The sequence below is a fragment of the Dermacentor variabilis genome, chromosome 1 (genome assembly GCF_050947875.1).
Source record: "Dermacentor variabilis isolate Ectoservices chromosome 1, ASM5094787v1, whole genome shotgun sequence".
Classification (NCBI taxonomy): domain Eukaryota; kingdom Metazoa; phylum Arthropoda; class Arachnida; order Ixodida; family Ixodidae; genus Dermacentor; species Dermacentor variabilis.
Genome location: NC_134568.1, coordinates 34,145,216 through 34,164,782, shown reverse-complemented (window position 1 = coordinate 34,164,782; position 19,567 = coordinate 34,145,216). Strand labels below are relative to the sequence as shown.

At 47.9% G+C, this 19,567-nt stretch overlaps 3 non-coding genes across 3 annotated transcripts; all 3 read right to left on the bottom strand.

Annotated features, from left to right (window-relative positions):
* Nucleotides 1–4,138: 4,138 nt before the first annotated feature.
* TRNAN-GUU (transfer RNA asparagine (anticodon GUU)) lies at nt 4,139–4,212 on the bottom strand. Its single transcript has one exon. It is a non-coding gene; the product is annotated as a tRNA-Asn (tRNA).
* Nucleotides 4,213–4,289: 77 nt separating this feature from the next.
* On the bottom strand, nt 4,290–4,363 carry TRNAN-GUU (transfer RNA asparagine (anticodon GUU)). Its single transcript has one exon. It is a non-coding gene; the product is annotated as a tRNA-Asn (tRNA).
* Nucleotides 4,364–16,333: 11,970 nt separating this feature from the next.
* Nucleotides 16,334–16,407, bottom strand: TRNAN-GUU (transfer RNA asparagine (anticodon GUU)). The gene has a single exon. It is a non-coding gene; the product is annotated as a tRNA-Asn (tRNA).
* Nucleotides 16,408–19,567: the final 3,160 nt, after the last annotated feature.

Genomic DNA, 19,567 nt, shown 5'->3' with positions numbered 1-19,567 from the left:
TAAGGCGGCGCTGAGTCCATCTGGTCCCGGTGACTTGCCCAAGTTTAAATCGTCGATTGCCTTTTCGACTTCCCTCTCCGTTATTTTCCCTTCTAATCGCTCCTTAGCTTCATCACTCAAACGCGGCATGCGGTGCAGAAAGTCCGCTTTGAAACCCTCTAAATTCGCTTCCTGAAATGCAAAGAGCGACTGATAGTATTGGAAGAAGGCGTGTGCTATGCTCTCGTTGTCGTCAACAACAGCTCCATTCATTAAAAGTTGATCCGACATGGTTTCGTCTTCCGTGTGCCTTCTCTAAACCGAGCGCCCTTTTAGTGGGCGTCTCCCCTGCCGCCAGTGCATCTGCTCTTGCTCGCACGATGGCACCTTGATAACGTTCTTTGTCGAACTGTTCAAGCTTTTCCTTGACGCTCCGCACATCGTCTTTGAACAGACCAGGCTCTCTGCACTCAAGCGTTATCAGCTGCTGAAGTAGTGTTCGCAAACCCTTTTCTTTATATTCCCTCTCAAATTTGAAGCAGCTTGACCTTTCTAAGGCTTTCATTTTAACTTTTTGTTTAACACATTCCCACTTTTCTGCTATTGTATCAGCCGCATCTTCGCGTATTTCATTAACCGCATCCCGCACTGCCTTTACAAAAGATGCATCATTTAATAACAAGTCATTGAGTTTCCATAGATGCCAATTAAATGCATGTTCCCTTTTCCTTATACCTATGTTACATTTTACCAGGCAGTGATCCGAAAATGACACGGGTACAACGCAATAACCGTGGCATCTTGGAATCGTGTCCAACGAAATGTACATGCGATCCAGTCGCGCATGACTACTGCCTTGAAAACGCGTAAATGTCACTTGACGCTCCCCTTCCAGACATTGAAAAACATCATCAAGTTCATTTTCATTAATTAATTTTGACAAAACGTCACTACTTCTATCACGCACGCCGGCATTGTTGGCTCGGTCTCTAGCACTCAACACACAATTGAAGTCCCCTAATAACACAACGCGCTTATTACAGCAAACATATTGTGAGAGGTTCGAAAAAAAGAGGACACGCTCGTCTACAGAATTCGGCGCATAAACGCATATGACGCGAAACTCAAAGTCAGAGATCGTAAAGTCACATAAAACAATCCTTCCATCCAGACAGGACCACACACTTTGAATATGTAAACCCGGCAGCTTCTTCACAAAAAGAATGCACCCCCCGGAGGTGCCTACCGCATGACTCACCACCACAAAGTACCTATTCGTGAATCGTCGCACCATGCTCCCGGTCTCCTCCTCTCCGTCAACCTTGGTTTCCTGGACGGCTAGTACGTCTATGTCATGGTCCGTTACCAACCGTAGGACCTGACATTGCCTACGACTAGCCGCCAACCCTCGCACATTTAGTGTGGCAATACTAAGTGACGGTATTTCATCCATCTTCATCTAGCGAGAAAAGTAGGCCCGGAGCATGGTGCTTACCCTTCACGACCAGCCCTTGGCTAGCCGCCTCCGGGGCCATCCGGCTTCCCGGCATTGTTTGTCGTCGACACTTTGATCACAGGCTTTCTTTCAGGCGGCACATTCGGCTTTGGTTTGAAGCCCACCCGCCTCCCCTGGGGCGTCTTTGTCGGTGGTCCCTCGGTGGTGCTGGTCGCACCCTCGCCTTGGTCCTTGGTCTGGTCGTGGGGGCGTTTGACCGGGCCGCCAAGAGTCTCAGTCCGGTCGCCGTCTTTCACAGCATCGTCCTGCTGCATTGCCGTCATACCGTTGTTGGGCGGGTCTTCACTAATGGTTCCCGTCGCGGGGCCCACAGCAGTCGCGCCCTGCGCCTTCCCACTCCGCTTCTCAGTACCTTGAGCAACCGTGCCTTCTGCGCCGACGGTCCACGTCTCGCCGACTGCCGCTGTCGGTACCAGGTCTCCGATGCCTGTAGCGGCGTCCTCCGTCTCGACCACGTCCATGACGTGCTCTGCGGCCACGTCGTTCACTGCTGGGCTTGTCACGGCGGCGTAGGATTTGACGCAGTCGGCGTCAACATGACCGAACCGTCTGCAGCGAGAACAGCGCGGAACTTTACATTCCCGGCGGACGTGCCCCGTGCCTTGGCAGCGCAGCCACTGCATGGGTCGACCAGGGACGACCACCAATGCCAGTTCTCCGCCGACGCCGACCTGATGAGGAAGGTCTTCCATTTTCACGCCGCTTTTCAGCTTCAGAAGCACAGTCCTGGTTGTCGACGTCTTGTCGCCCAGGCCATGGACGCGCCACCTTTCCCGGCTTACCTCCTCCACCTTGCCGAAAGCCATGAACGCCGTCCGTATGTCCTCGTCTGCAACGCCATAGAGCAGCCAGTGAAGCCTAAGCTTCACCTGCTGGTCTTGCGGGTCCACGATGACACACCGTCTTCCCTTCACTTGCAGTTCTTTAAGGGCCATGAGGCGCTTCGTCGCAGTGGCGTCAGACAGGGTAACCGCCCAGACGTGGTTTATCTGGTACGCCCCTATGCATACCACGTCCGGCAGCAGTCCCGTCGGCAGAAGGGCGTCTCTAAAATCTTCGACCTTGTAAGGTCTGGCGCGTACATCACCGTGTAAAAACACGGTGTTAAAGGCAACTCGTCCTTTCGGCAGCTGAGGCAAAATAAACGGATAATCCTTATCGTCGTCGGTGATCCTGTTTCCGCGACCAAAAGTGGTCGCTGTCGCTGCCCCGGAAGAGGCCATGACCCTACGATCCGAACAGCTCGGCTGCCGGATGCAGAATGCCACGGAGGCGGCCGTGGTGCACGTTCCTCCGCATGCACACACCACAGAAAATATATCAGTATGAATAAATAAAAAAAAATTACCGACGATTACGTTACTTCCTAATGCGAAATTTGAGCGCAGCAAATAAGCTGTTTCACCTTTTCGATAGATTGAGGCAAAGAAATCGAGCAACACATGTATGCGCTATCACAGAATTTTTTTTTTTATATTTCCCGTACTCCTGGATCATCTCGACGGCGGCGACGGTAAGCTTCTGCTTCCGCGGCACGCACCTCTGGATTCTGACGGCGACGGCGCTGGGCCTCTGCTCTGGCAGCTCGTTTAGCAGCAGCAGCAGCAGCAGCAGACGGAGGACTTCCATCGGTCGTCTCGCTCATGGCTCAGAAAGAACTGGCAGATAATTTCGCAGTGGCGAACGGCAGCGGCAATTTCGGCTCGGGCGGTGCACATATACAGATCCGCCGCCACCGATCGGGCTCTCTGATTGCCACCGCACAGGGCGAACGGCAGCGGCAATTTCGGCTCGGGCGGTGCACATATACAGATCCGCCGCCACCGATCTGGCTCTCTGATTGCCACAGCACAGGGGTTGCATTGGAGGAGGAGCGAAGAAAGGAATTAAGTTCGAGCCGGCGCTTTGACAACCGGAGACTCGCAGGAAGAGGGGGGAGGGGGGCGGCGTGTACACCCAGCGGCAAACGATGGGGGCAGAAGCGCGCGCAGCAAGCGGACAACACGATAAAGGGAGGAGGGAAGAGATAGCAGCGACTGACTGATGCCGCTGACGCCGATAGTGAGTCAACCCCAGCTGCGGAGTTGGTTTCAGGGACAACGCCGCCGATGCCGACACAAACAATATGATACCCTCGCTTCCGCAGCGCTAAGAACCAGGTCTAGCCGTGGGAAGGTGGTCACGTATTCGTCGACGTGCCGGGGCCTACGTGAAATAACCGGCGCGTCGGCAACTGAAGAGCACGCTATCCGCCACACAAGAACAGGGGGGGGGGGGTACCCTTTCCTCCTCTTTCTGCATGGCGGCGACGGTGTTCTATGCAGTCACGTTATCTTGACTCTCTAGCGGCGTCAGCGGCATCAGTCGGTCGCTGCTAGCGCTGGGGGGATGAAAGGGGGGCGGAGCTGGTTACGAGGCCGACGACAATGCCGACGACGACGCGAAACCCAGGAACGGACGCCAAAGAGCTGCGCTCTAAAACTGGGAAGCTTCGCCACCGGGAGGAATCGAACCTCCAACCTTACGGATAACAGTCGAACGCGCTAACCGATTGCACCACGGAGGGGGCCGTGGTGCACGTTCCTCCGCATGCACACACTACAGAAAATATATCAGTATGAATAAATAAAAAAACGGGAGCTCCGCCACCAGGAGGAATCGAACCTCCAACCTTTCGGTTAACAGCCGAACGCGCTAACCAATTGCGCCACGGCGGCGGCCATGGTGCACGTTCCTCCGCATGCACACACCACAGAAAATATATCAGTATAAATAAACAAAAAAAGGGAAGCTTCGCCACCGGGAGGAATCCAACCTCCAACCTTTCGGTTAACAGCCGAACGCGCTAACCGATTGCGCCACGGAGGCGGCCGTTTTTTTTTTCTTTATTGCCTGTTTTATAACAAATACACGATTCACAGCTATTCTCCGCTGCGATTACAAAACAAAAAAGACAGTTCAATGTGCGGGTGTACCTTGTCGTTTAATTTTGGTTTAAAAAGGCTGAATGTTTGCAAGCTGTTCAAATGCTGTTAACCACTCAGGTGGTTCGCTAAGCGCTTTAAACGCTTCGCGAATGTACAATACATTTTCAGCAAGATATTCTTTGGCCGGTTTTGCGTCAACATCCTCATTACGCACCGCCATTCGTGTTTTCCACACGCTGTGCATGCAGAGTAACATCACCATATCACATGGCACGCCTTCTGTCTCTTCAAACGGTAAAAAACGGATTCCAAAAGGTGTTAAAGGAAATTCTTTTTTTAGTGTCCTTTGCAGAATGTCCCAAAGGAAGACTGAGTCCCTGCACTCCAGAAAAATATGCTCCATTGTCTCCGGTTTCTGACATATCTGGCAATTCACACTCCAGGGTACAAAGATCCCCTTCTCCTGCAGCCATGGCTTGACAGGAAGCGTGCCAGTGTGTAGCATGAAAAAAAAATGTTTTTGTTGTTGCTCTTACAGGCATTTTCTTGACTCTTTTTAAGACATTCTGCTCGCGCCCCAGTGCATATACTGCACGGTATATTGGTACTGGACACATGATATTAACTAAATCTCGGTATAATCGCTTTCTTGCGACTGTGTTCAGGTATTCCAAAGAAAAGTGTACTTTTAGAAAATGGAAAGAGCTTATCACTTCAAACAAAAAACCTCGGACAACCACTTGACGTATGCCATACGACGTCACAACATATTCTGGCAGTGCGTCACCTAATCGCGTCTGGATAACGCACCGCAAAAAAACAATCGCTTTCGTCGCGCAAGAACATGAAACGCGACACTACTTGTTTCGAAAATAAATGCGACAAACCCAACCCTCCTTTCTGCACAGCGTGAAACAGATTCAGACGACTCGTGCGCTCCCATCCTGATCCCCACACGAACATAGCAAAAACCCTGTGCAACTTTTGTACACACACTCGGGATATACATAAAACTTGCAACATATAAAACACTTTAGCGACAAGAAATAAATTGCAGACAGTGGCTCTCGTGAATATTGACAGATTCTTGCCTCCCCACTTCGTTGTTTGTGCTTTAGCCCGCTCAGTTTGTTCAGTCCATTGCGTCGTGGTATCGCGATAGTATTCCAAAGGAACACCAAGATAACCGGTTGGCGTATCTGTGAACGGTACTGTTTCTAACACTGCAGGCCGGCTGTCCCATTCACCGTGCCAGAAGCCTAAGCTTTTTGGCCAGCTTATGGCACTCCCCGTTAGACTGCAAAACTTTCTTGCATCCTTGACTGCCTCCCGAATGCTCTCTTGGTCAATGCAAAAAAGTGCGATGTCATCTGCGTAAGCTAGTATTTTTACCTTCTGAGTTAAAAGACGGTAGCCGCGAATGTTTTCGTTTTCTCGTACCTTCAAACAGAAAGGTTCAAGAAAAATCGCAAAAAGTAAGGGCGACAAAGGGCACCCCTGGCGCACACTGGATAATACTGGTATATTTTCGCTGAGTCTTTTATTGATTATAAGGTGAGCGGAACAGTTCTCATAAGCCATGGCTACTCCGTCCTGAGTCACTTCGCCTACATTAATGTGTTTTAGCAGGGCAAGAAGTATGCTGTGAGCAACCCTGTCAAAAGCTTTTTCTAGGTCTAACTGAACCATTGCTACACATTCGAGGTTCGCATCACAGCATTCCAATATACTCCTAGCGATGTGAATATTCGACAATATTGTTCTATTCCTGATACCACATGTTTGGTGTGGGCCTACTATGGATTTAATAACTGACTGCATCCTTTTTCCGAGCACCTTCATGTAGATTTTATAATCCGAATTCGTAAGACTTATGGGCCTGTATCCAGCGACAGATTTCAGCTTTACCGTATCGGTGGTTTTCGGTATAAGCACAACATGACTTTCTGAATGATGGCGGCAAGTGCTTAGTTTCATGAGCTTCTGATATTACACTGTGCAGTATCTCGCTTATTTCTGCCTTGAAAGATTTATAGAAAGCTGCTCCTAGGCCGTCTGGTCCAGGCGCCTTTCCTTTACCCAAGTCTTCTATGGCTTCTGTAATTTCTTTCGCAGAGATCGGTCTCTCGAGTCCCTCTTTTATTTCATCTTGTAATTTTGGCAGAAGTGTTAGAAAGGTGTTTACAAACTCTTCTGTTACGGGCACCTGCCTACCGAGCAACGCTCGGTAGTGTTCAACGAAAGCTTTTGCAATTACTTCTGGGTCTTTTGACATTGTGTTGTTAAAACAAATTTCTTTCATTATGTTTTTGGATGCGTAACCCTTTTCGTCACTGAGCGCGCGCTTAGTTGGCGCCTCTCCCAGCCACAGCCTCTCGGATCGTGCTCTTATCGCGGCTCCTTGGTAAATTTGAGCGTCCACCCTTTCAAGTTCGCGTTTAATTTCTCTAATCTGTTTCGAAAACAATCCCGGTATTGTGCACTCCGCGTTTAGAAAATAATCGAGCATGCTTTGCAGTTCTTTCTCTCTTTGTTTAGCTTCATGACGCATCACACAAGCCCTCTCGATCGCACTCATTTCCACTTCAATTTTAAACTGCTCCCACAGCTCAGCCCAATTTGTTGTAGCATCTATTTGCATTACGTCAATTTTTCCTTTTACCGTTTTGACAAACCATTCATCACTTAAGATCGTTTCGTTCATTTTCCACAGTTCCCAGTTAAAGTGAGACCCTCTATGTTTCGTGCCTAATGTACACGTTACTAGGCTGTGATCACTGAAGCTCACGTGCTTTACTGCGTAGCTAGTGACCGTTCGCGCAAGGTTTGCTGATACGTACAAACGATCTAGTCGAGCGTGACTCTGCCCTTGGAAATGAGTAAAAACAACACTGTTACCGCTTAATATGCTTCCAACGTCTACTAAATCATAGTCTGCCACGATTGCGCAGAGTTGATGCGCACTTGTATCCCGTATTATTTTACTGGGCACCCTATCTTCGGACATGCAAACACAATTGAAGTCACCAAGAAGAACAACATTTCTTTCACACGTCAGGTGTGACTCAACAAAGTTAAAAAGAATTTTCCTATCACTAATTTTGTTTGGAGCGTACACACAGACAATTCGCCAATCAACATTATTGAAAGAGAAATCACATAGGACCAATCGCCCATCTTGGGCCGACATTACACTCTGCTCAACAATACCTATTGAATTACGCAAAAATAAAAGACAGCCACCGGCCTTACCTACTCCATGACAAACACAAGTGTTGTAACGCGATTGAAAAACCTGAACCATTTTGTCCGTTTGCTCTTCGCTTTCAATTTTAGTTTCTTGAACAGCTAGAATATCTATGTCGTTTTCCAGCATCAGGCGACTTAATTGTGCTTGTCGCCGTCTAGCCGTTAACCCTCGTACGTTAAGCGTGCCAATACGTATTGCTATTCCATGATTATTTGCCATTGAAAGAGAAGAGCAAGCGCAAACTACAATACATTTCGGAAATCAAAGACCGCCAAACTTACAAAAACAAAACCCTGCACCATCATAAGCTCCGTCTCATACGGCGAAGGCATGACGTTACCAAATGCGCTACTCATCATTCACTTAAAGGTTCCGCAGCACCTAGTCCTTACTGAGCCTTCTACCAAACAGCACCCCGCTACCGCGGGGGAACTGTCGGCGTTGTCCGCTTATCTGGTGGGACAGCCGGCGTCTGTCGCCCGTCTGGTGGGACGGTCGGCGTCTGCCGACCACCTGGCGGATTGGTCGGCGTCTGACGCCCCTCAGGTGGATGTTCTCGCGTCGGCCTCCTCTCGAGCGGAACGTTCGGCTTGGGCTTGAGTGTAGACCGCCGGAAAGAGGAAGCCTTCGTGGGTGGCCCATCGCTGCTGATACCGTCGTCTTGCTCAAGCCTGCCATCTTGATCGGGTATTTCGCGAGGTCTCTTTGAAACGGCGCTGGCGTGGTCCATTTGCTCGCCGGATTCTTCGATGAAGGCAGCGCCAGAGTTGCCCTGTCGCAGAACGCCCTCGGCAGCCTCCGCGTCGCCCCCACTTTCACGCACCGTAGAATTTTCTGCAGACGGTTCACCTTGCACTTCGTTCTTGGCCACTGCCTCGCTACTGCCCTTTCTGGGTTGGCACTTGACGCTTGCCATGACCACTGGCTTCTCTTCCGTGCCTCGTGGGTCTCCGCCCGCTCCAGCAGTCTCTTCCGCGTCCGCTTGATCCATCAAGTGCTCGTCTAACGCGTCGCTCCAGCCAGACCCGGTCACGTTAGCGTAGCTTCTCACGCACTGGGTCTCGTCGTGGCCGAAACGACGACAGAGTCCACAGCGTGGCACACGGCACTCGCGCCGTATATGGCCGGTGCCGCGGCATCGGAGGCAGAGCGGAGCTCTGCCTGGAACGATCACGAGCGCATGGTCCTCTGATACTCGTAGCTGATGCGGGATGTCTTCCATGGTCATACCAGCCTTCAGCCGTAACGATACCAGACGCGTGTGAGAACCTTTGTCGCCGCACCCTGGTACTCGCCACCGCTCCCTGGAAATTTCGGTCACCGTTCCGAACGGCGCCAAGGCTGCTCTGACGTCCTCGTCGGGAGTCGTGTGAAGCAGCCAGAACAGCTTCATTCTAATATCCTGGTTGCAAGGGTCAATGGCGACGCAACGGTGTTCTTTGACACTAAAGGCCTTCGCTGACAGCAGCTTCTTTTTTCCGACTTCGTCCTTGAATGTTATAGCCCCGACATGGTTCATCTGGTAGGCCCCGAGGGCCACCACCTCCGGCAACAGCTTATGAACGTCAAGCGCATCACGAAAATGTTCGACTCGGTAGGGCCTGGCCTTCAAATCACCGTGCAAAAACACGGTATTACACACGGTCATACCTGATGGCAGATGCGGCAAAACAAGCTGGTAATCCTGTGAAGACGTTTCCGTAAGCCTGATACCGCGGCCCGGCTGGGCCGCATGAACCGCCCCTACGGAGCACAACATTCCGTAACCGTCCGCTGTGGTGGCCGGAAGTGGAATCCAATTGCGCCACGGAGGCGGCCGTGGAGCACGTTCCTCCGCATGCACACACCACAGAAAATACATCAGTATCAATAAATAAAGAAAGGAACCTTCGCCACCGGGAGGAATCGAACCTCCAACCTTTCGGTTAACAGCCGAACGCGCTTTTTTTTTATTTAATGCCGGTATTTGAAGCGCAAAATACAAATATTACACGCATCTTAGCAATCCAAAAAGGCGAAAAAAAATTACAATAATGCCATCCGTCCGTATAGGACCGGCGTTGTCACATTAAAATTAATAAGACAATTAAATAAGACAATTCTAAAAAAATATTGCCCCAAGCATCTTTCCAGTACTGTCCGCCTTATTTTCACAATCACTATCAACAGGCGTTATCCCTCACAAATGGAAGGTGGCTAAGGTAGTGCCATTTTTCAAGTCTGGGGATCGTTCTTCACCGCTTAACTATCGACCAATTTCTTTAACAAGTGACATTTGTAAATTAATCGAACATATCATACATTCCCAGGTCATTAACTATCTTGAAGAACATAACCTCATATATAAGCAACAGCACGGTTTTCGCAGAGGCTATTCATGTGACACTCAGCTCGCTGGTTTTATTCACCACATACATTCATCAATAGACACCGGAATTCAAGTAGATGCCGTATTCCTAGATTATTCAAAAGCATTCGACCGTGTCCCTCATCGTCGACTTATTCACAAACTTACACAGCTGAACATTAACTCTACTGTTGTAACCTGGATAAAAGACTTTCTTTCTAACAGAATGCAATTTACATCGGTTAACAATCACAACTCATCTCTAGTCCCCGTAACATCTGGTGTACCACAGGGAAGTGTGCTTGGGCCCCTACTTTTTCTAATTTATATTAATGATCTACCAGACGGCATCAAATCCAATATCAAACTATTTGCTGATGATTGCGTCATATATCGTAATATTCACTCTAACTATGATCACGACATTCTTCAATCTGACCTAAACGCAATAAACGTATGGTGTTCAACTTGGCTAATGCCTCTAAATCTTACTAAAACTAAATTCATGTCTTTTACTAATCAGGCGCCCCGAACATCAACATCTTACATCTTAAACAACAGCCTTGTTGAACAAGTTTCCAGCTACAAATATCTTGGCGTACACTTAACCCCTAACTTGACGTGGAATAATCACATTAACCATATCCTCGCTTCTGCAAACCGTTCGCTTGGTTTCCTTAAACATAACCTCAAACAAGCTCCCGTACACTTACGCAAATTGGCATACACAACACTAATACGCCCTAAAATAGAGTACGCGTCAGCCATATGGGATCCCCATCAAACATACCTAATAACTGACTTAGAAGCCCTGCAGAACCGTGCTGTACGCTTCATCTTTTCAGATTATTCACGAGAAACAAGTATAACAGCATTAAAAAATCGCGCCGAACTTGAAGCCTTGTCACTTCGCCGTAAAATATCTCGTTCAACACTATTCCATAAGCTCTACTATCACGTATCCCTTCATAACGAGTTCATGCGTAAACCCTCAGTCATTTTTCCGCGTCGGGATCATTCTTGCAAAGTTAAATGCATAATGTGTCATTCCCTCGCATTTGGTCAGTCATTCATACCTCGCACCTCGAAAGAATGGAATAATCTGCCATCGCACATTGTCACCGAAACAAATGCCTTAAAATTTACAGACGCTCTACGCAGTACCATGAATACCTAATATATCACGTCTGACTCTCTGATTTGTAAACATATTTATTTTTTATTTTTTTGTTTGTTAATGCGCCGTTAACCAAGCTTCCACGACAGTGTCACATTTTGTACAAACCATTTAGAGTTCCTGTACTGATAACTATCATTATTTTTTTGTGTTTGTACGTTGATGCACTGTAATTAATCTTTTCCCAGTTTTGTTTTTCCATTGTATTTACATTACGCACTGTTCACCTCTCCTATGTACCATTTACCCTATGTAATACCCTCCCTAGAGGGCCTTTAGGGTTATTGTGAAATAAAAATAAAAAAAAATAAAAAATTCCTTCATGACTGTGAGAGCTTCTGGCCTCGACAGCCAATCCGGTGCACATTCTTGCATTTTCTGTACATCAACAAACCGCGACATACATTCTCTGAAATATATATGAACCGGCCGCGCGTCGGGATCGCAGTGGTACCCAGCCATTCGAGCCCGCCATATACCGTGGAGAGCATTCAACATAATGAAGTCATATGGGACCCCGTCTTCATCCTTAATAGGCAGATACCTGATCCCTTGGGGGTTTACAGGTAATTCTTTCCTCAGGGTTCGCTTCAAGACGTCCCAGAAGAACACAGCAGCCCAACAGTGCAAGAACACATGATCTATGGTTTCGGGCTTCATGCAGATCAAGCAGTGAGAACCCCACGGTACGAGACAGCCTCGTTCTTTCATAAACGTCTTCACGGACAGGGTTCCAGTGTGGAGCCTAAAAAAGAAGGATTTTACCCCTGGTGGCACCTGCATGCGTTTAACCCGTTTAAGGACGTCCTGTCCTGGCCCTCCACTGTACATGGCTCTATATAACGGCACTGGGAAAATAATGTCACACACATCTTTATACAGCGTTTTCCTTTTCACTTGGCACAGGTAATCACTTGAAAAACGAACCGTAAGAAAACGCACACTGTCTACCACTTCCTTAAAATAGCCACGAAGTCTTCCGGTCATGCCAGCCGTACTGACAACATGTGCCGGCAATGCGTCGGTCAATCTGAGTTGACATACGGTGCGCAGAAAAGGATCGCGCACATCGCGGAAAAACATAAATCGGTTTACTAGTTGTAGAACAAAAAGATGCGCCAAACCCACACCCCCGTCCTTCACTCTTCTGAACAGATTTGTTCGACTGCACCTTTCCCAGGTTGAACCCCAGATGAACACCGCAAACACTCTGTGCAGCTTTTGCACATTTACTCTAGAACAATATAACGCTTGTATAACGTAGTATAACTTGGCGACTAAAAAGATGTTACAAACTGTCGCTCTTGCAAAAACAGACAGGTTAGTAGCTTTCCATTTGTCTACTTTTTCTTTAATTTCACTTGTTTGGTTCCTCCAATATTCGTCACTGCTATTGTAACTGTCTAAGGGAATTCCGAGATACGTCTTGGGAGTTTTCACCCAGGTCACATTCGCAAAATAGTCTGGTGCGGACAGCCAATCCCCATGCCACAGCCCGAGGGATTTGCCCCAATTTATTCTGCTACCCGTGACTTCACAGAAGTGTTTGACTATAGATATTGCTTCGGTTACACTTGGTTTATCTGTGCAACACACTGCGATGTCATCTGCATACGCTAGTAGTTTGACTTCTGTCGCTGCTAATCTAAAACCACGTATTTTGTCATTTTGATTAATTGCCACACACATCGCCTCTATATAAATAGCAAATAGAAGTGGGCTGAGGGGACAGCCTTGGCGCACTGAACGCATAATGTTAATGGGGGCCCCCAGTGACTTGTTTACAATTAATCTGGTTGTGCAATTCTTGTACGCCAAGGCCACGGCCTCAGTGATGATGGAACCGACATTAACGTGATCCAAGATGGCAAACAAAATAACATGCGCGACACAATCGAAAGCTTTCTCGAGATCGAGCTGAAGAACTGCAACGCCACCTCCGGTGACGTCACAGCACTCGAGAACACATCGCATCTTATGAATGTTAGAAAAAATAGTTCGCCCTCTGATGCCACAGGTTTGGTAGTCTCCGTCTATTTCTTTTATGACGCCTTGGAGTCTGGTAGCTAAAACTTTCATAAATATCTTGTAATCAACATTTGTTAGGGATATTGGCCTATAGAATGACACTAATTTTAGTTTATCTATTTCATCACCCTTGGGTATTAGTATGGTGTGCGCTTTTCCAAAGGAAGGGGGCAAACATTTCTGCTGATACGCGCCATTGAATACATCTGCCAACAATGGAGCCAATTCTCTCTTAAATGCCTTATACCACCCAGCGCAGAGACCATCAGGTCCAGGCGACTTTCCCGGGTTCAAATCGTCGATTGCCTTTTCGACTTCCTCCTCAGTTATTTTGGCTTCTAATCCTTCTTTGAAATCATCACTTATTCGCGGCATGCGAGTAAGAAAATGCGCTTTAAAACTATCAACATTCGCTTCCTGATATGCAAAGAGCGACTGGTAATACTCGAAAAAGGCGCGCCCAATGCTCTCATTGTCTTCAACGACAGTCCCGTTCATTAGAATTTCATCTATGTGGTTTCGCCGTCCGTGCGCCTTCTCGAGACCCAGCGCCCTTTTAGTGGGCGTCTCCCCTGCCGCTAGTGCATCTGCTCGCGCACGCACGATGGCGCCTTGATAACGCTCTTTGTCGAACTGTTCAAGTTTTTCCTTGATGTTTCGCACGTCGTCTTTGTACGTACCAGGCTCTCTACATTCAAGCGTTATCAGCTGCTCAAGCAGTCTTCTTAAGCCCTTTTCTTCCCTCTCGAATTTTATGCAACTCGATCTTTCTATGGCTTTAATTTTAACCTTCTGTTTAAAACATTCCCACTTCTCTGTTATTGTTTCCGTTGCATCATCGAATATTTCAATAAACGCATCCCTTACTGCTTTTACATACCCCTGATCATTTAGTAACAAGGCATTCATTTTCCACAGATCCCAATTAAAAGCATGTTTCGTTTTCACTACACCTATGTGACATTTTACAAGGCAGTGGTCCGAAAACGACACGGGCACTACACAATAACTATTGCATATTGGAATCGTGTCCAACGACATGTACATTCGATCCAGTCGTGCGTGACTACTGCCCTGAAAACGAGTAAAAGTCATTTCCCGCCCCGCTTCCAGGCACTCGTAAACATCGTCAAGTTCATTTCCCGCTATTAGTTTTGATAATACGCTACAGCTTTTGTCTCGCACACCGGCATTATTCACTCTATCTCTGGCATTCAACACACAATTAAAGTCCCCTAACAACATAACGCGCTTCTCACAACGGACATACTTAGAAAGGTTCGAAAAAAACAAGACACGCTCCTCCACTGAATTCGGAGCATACACACATATGACACGGAATTCAACCTCACATATCAAAACATCACAAAAAACAATCCTTCCAGATTCGCAGGAAAGTACACTTTGAATCTGCAGTCCAGGCAGCTTCTTAACGAACAGAATGCACCCCCCGGACGTGCCTATCGCATGGCTAACCACTGCAAAATATCTGTGCGTGAATCGTCGCACCATGCTCCCGGTCTGCTCCTCTCCGTCAACCTTAGTCTCTTGGACAGCTAGTACGTCTATGTTGTGGTCAGTGGCCAACCGTAGGACCTGGCTTTGCCTACGACTAGCCGCCAACCCTCGCACGTTCAATGTGGCAATAATAAGTGACGGTATTTCAGCCATTTTCAACTAGCGGGAAAAGCAGGCCCGGAGCATGGTGCTTACCGTTCACGACTAGCCCTCGGCTAGCCGCCTCCGGGACCTCCCGGCTTGTTGGTGTCGTTAGGCGATGGCGTTTTGCCTGCAGGTTTCCTTTCAGGTGGTAGATTCGGCTTTGGCTTGTAGCCCGTCCGCCTTCCTTGAGGCGCCTTGGGCGGCGGCCCCTCGCTTGTGGTCGTCGCACCGCCGTCCCTTACTTTGGTCTCGTCGGGGGGGCGCTTGACTGGGGCACCGAGAGTCCCAGTCCGCTCACCGTCGTTGACATCCTTGTGCTGCAGCAATGCCGTCGTGTCGTTGTCGGGCGCCTCTTCTTTAACACCCCCCGTAGGACGGCTCACTGCATGGAGGTCCTGTACCGGCTTGCCCGCCTTATCGGCAGTCTCAGCTACTGAGCCTTCTGCGCCGGCAGTCGATGACCCGCTGAGTGTCCCTGTCGAAACCACGTCTCCCGTTCCCTTGGCGGCGTCCTCCATTTCGACCTAGTCCATGACGTGCTCAGCCGCAACGTCACTCGCTGCTGGTCCTGTCACGGCGGCGTAGGATTTGACGCAGTCAGCGTCAACGTGGCCGAAACGTCTGCACCTGGAACAGCGCGGGACTTTGCGCTCTCGGCGGACGTGCCCCGTGCCTTGGCAGCGCAGACACTGCATGGGTCGACCGGGCACGACCACCAAGGCCAACTCTCCACCGACGCGAACCTGATGAGGAAGGTCCTCCACCTTGACGCCGCTTTTCAGCTTGAGGAGCACAGTCCTGGTGGTCGAAGTCTTGTCGCCCATGCCACAGGCGCGCCGCCGTTCCCGGCTCACCACCACCTTGCCGAAAGCCGCGAAAGCAGTCCGGACGTCCTCGTCGGCAACGCCGTACAGCAACCAGTGAAGCCGAAGCTTCACCTGCTGGTCCTGTGGGTCCACGATGACGCACCGTCGTCCCTTCACTTGCAGTTCTTTGAGGGCCATAAGGCGTTTCGTCGCAGTGGCATCAGTCAGGGTCACCGCCTAGACGTGGTTGATCTGGTACGCCCCTATGCATACCACGTCCGGCATCAGTCCCGTCGGCAGTAGGGCGTCTCTAAAATCTTCGACCTTGTATGGTCTGGCACGTACGTCACCGTGTAAAAACACGGTGTTAAATGCCACTCGTCCTTTCGGCAGCTGAGGCAGAATAAACGGATAATCATTATCGTCGTCGGTGATCCTGTTTCCGCGACCAAAAGTGGCCGCTGTCGCTGCTCCACTGGAGCCCATGATTCTGCTGACCGCTCAGCTCGGCTGCGGGAAGCAGAATGAACAGCCGAACGCGCTAACCGATTGCGCCATGGAGGCAGCCGTGGTGCACGTTATTCCGCATGCACACACCACAGAAAATATATCAGTATGAATAAATAAAAAAAGGGAAGCTTCGCCACCGGGAGGAATAGAACCTCCAACCTTTCGGTGAACAGCCGAACGCGCTAACCGATTGCGCCACGGAGGCTTTTTTTTTCTTTATTGCCGGTTTGCAATACATACAAATATGAACAAAACACTGCGAGAAAAAATTTTAAAAGCGTCGGCCACTCTGAGGCTGACGCGAGGTATTTAAAAGCACTTCATAGATGCCAGCTCATCTAATACTGAAATCCAGTCATTGTTCTCGTTTCTTGCCTTGTACACTTCCCGCATGAGGACCATGCTCTGAATAAAGTTTTCCCTTGAAGACTGAATATTAATATGCTCATGACGTATCGCCATTCGCGTTTTCCATAGACTGTGTAGACACAATAACATGAACATATCATGAGGGACTCCATCATCATTTGATGTAGGGAGAAAGCGGATTCCGTACGGCGTCACCGGTAGCTCCTGTTTTAAAGTTTGTTGCAAAATTTTCCACAAGAATACTGCGTATGGGCAGTCCAGAAACATGTGCTCTATTGTTTCTGGTTTTCTGCATATTAAACAGTTGACTCACCATGCTACAAACAAGCCTTTTTGTTCGAGCCATGGCTTAACCGGTAGCGTTTCGCTGTGAAGTTGAAAGAAAAAGGACTTGGCTGACGAGCGCACTGGCATCCGCTTTTCCCTTTTTAACACATTTCCTCCATTTTCTATACAATACTTGGTCCTATATATAGGTGTACGCGGCAATAAGTCGACAACATCTTTGTAGAGCGTCTTTCGCTTAACACTGCTTAAATACTCTAAAGAAAAACGCGTGCACAAGAATTGGTACGCCCATACAACTTCACGCAGAAAGCCTTTGATAGTTGTTCTCGCTAGTCGTGTTGACACAATATAATTTGGTAAAGCGTCACTCAGACGGTCCTGAAACACAGGTAATAAAAATACATTTTGTTGATCGCGCAAGAACATAAAACGTGAAACCACTTGCTTCAAGAACAAGTGAGCTAGGCCCAGGCCGCCTCGTTTAACCGATTTGAACAAATTGGTGCGGCTGGTACGTTCCCACACAGATCCCCTGATAAATATGGCAAATTCTCGGTGCAGTTTTTGTATGCTCGTTCTTGATGCGCATATGACCTGTAGCACGAACCAAATCTTGGCGACATACGGTTGCGACATAGGTTGCATACGACATAGGTTGCATACGGTTGCTCTCGCGAATATGGAAAGGTCCCTCCCGCCAAATTGTTTTGTCTTTTCCTTCACTTCTGTGCATTGCTCTTTCCAGTAATCTTTCGCGTCCCGAAAATTCTGTAGCGGTACACCGAGGTACCTCATAGGGGTAGTCGTCCACTGTACACTTTCCATTTCACTGGGAAAATGTTCCCAAACCCCATGCGATATGCCTACTGATTTTCCCTAATTAATGACATTTCCTGACATTTTACAAAAGCTTTTGGCCACATCAACCGCTTTATTAACGCTTTCTTTATCCCGGCAGAACACTGCTACGTCGTCTGCGTACGCTAGTATCTTTATTTCACTCGTGCCTACCCGATAACCTACGATTTCACTACACAAAAGTACCTTTAAACAAAATGGCTCTAAATATAATGCAAAAAGCAAAGGTGACAAACAGCAACCTTGTCTCAAAGAAGATTGGATTTGTATATTTTCTGATAATGTATTATTAATTATAATCTTAGAAACTATTTAATCATAACACATTTTAACACCTTCTAGTAACATACATCCAACGTTCACATGTTCAAGTATAAGAAAAAGGATTTTATGCGCCACCCCATCGAATGCCTTTTCCAGGTCCAACTGTAATATTGCCACCTTCTCTGAACAGGCATCACAACACTCAAGGACCGTCCGTGCCACATGAATGTTTGTCATAATGGACCGTCCTTTTATTCCACACGTTTGGTGTGGTCCAACTAACTTCTGTATGACCGACTGTAGTCGCCTCCTGAGAACTTTCGTAAATATCTTGTAGTCTGTATTTGTAAGGCTAATGGGACGATATGCCCGCACCGAGAGTAGAGTTTGAGGGTCTTGACTCTTTGGTATTAATACCACATGGCTCTCACGAAACGAAGGTGGTAGAACTTGTTTCTCATATGCCTCATTAATTAACTGATGCAAAATTATTGCCATTTCCTTTTTAAAAGCCTTATAAAAAGCGGCGCCTAATCCGTCAGGCCCTGGCGCTTTACCTACAGCTAACTCATTTATTGCTTGTTCTATTTCTGCGATAGTAACTGGCTGCTCAAGGTTCAGCCTTGCGTCCTCATCCAACTTTGGAAGAAGCGTTAAAAATTCACTATCGAAACCTTTCGAGTGCTCGCGTTTACTGCCTAACAACTCGCTATAATATTCATAAAAGGCCCGCTCAATGTGTTGGTTTTCATGTACAATTGCGTTCCCATATGTGATGGCACTTATCTCCTTTCGTGAAGCGTAGCCTTTTTCGTCAGACAGAGCTCTTTTGGTCAGTACTTCACCGCACCATAATCTTTCTGCGCGCGCACGTATAACCGCACCTCGATATTTCTCTTGATCGCCGTTTTCTAACTGAGCTTTTACTTCTTTTATTCCCTTCGTAAAGCTACCTGGGCAAGCACCTTCCATTGTTAAGTAGAAGTTAAGTTGACACTGCAACTCTTTTTCTTTTCTTTGTTCCTCCCGTCGTAAAGTGCATGATCTTTCCATTGCCATTAACTTCGTTTCCTGCTTGAAACATTCCCATGCTTCTGCAATACTTTGATGGTCCTTTTCTAATAGGTTCTGAATATGATCTTTAATTTTCTGAACAAAAACATCATCATCTAATAGTTTAGAGTTTAATTTCCACAACGCCCAATTAAATTTTGGTTTTCTAGGGCCCAACGCAAACATAACTAAACAGTGGTCACTATATGACACAGATTTTACCTCATAGTTGCTACACATTGGAATCAAATCAGCAGACATATACACTCGGTCTAATCGTGCGTGGCTGACTCCTTGAAAATACGCGAACCTTGTATTCGTACCATTTCCCATGACATGGCCCACATCTACCAGATTCACTTCGCCAACAATTTCGGCTAAAAATTGCGCGCTTGCGTCGTGAACCGGCGGGCTTAGCACTCTGTCCTCAGCGTAACACACACAGTTGAAATCCCCCATCAATAAAATGTTGGTTTGACAATTTAATTGGCTTTTAAGGCACTGAAAGAAAACCTTGCGTTCATATTCCTTGT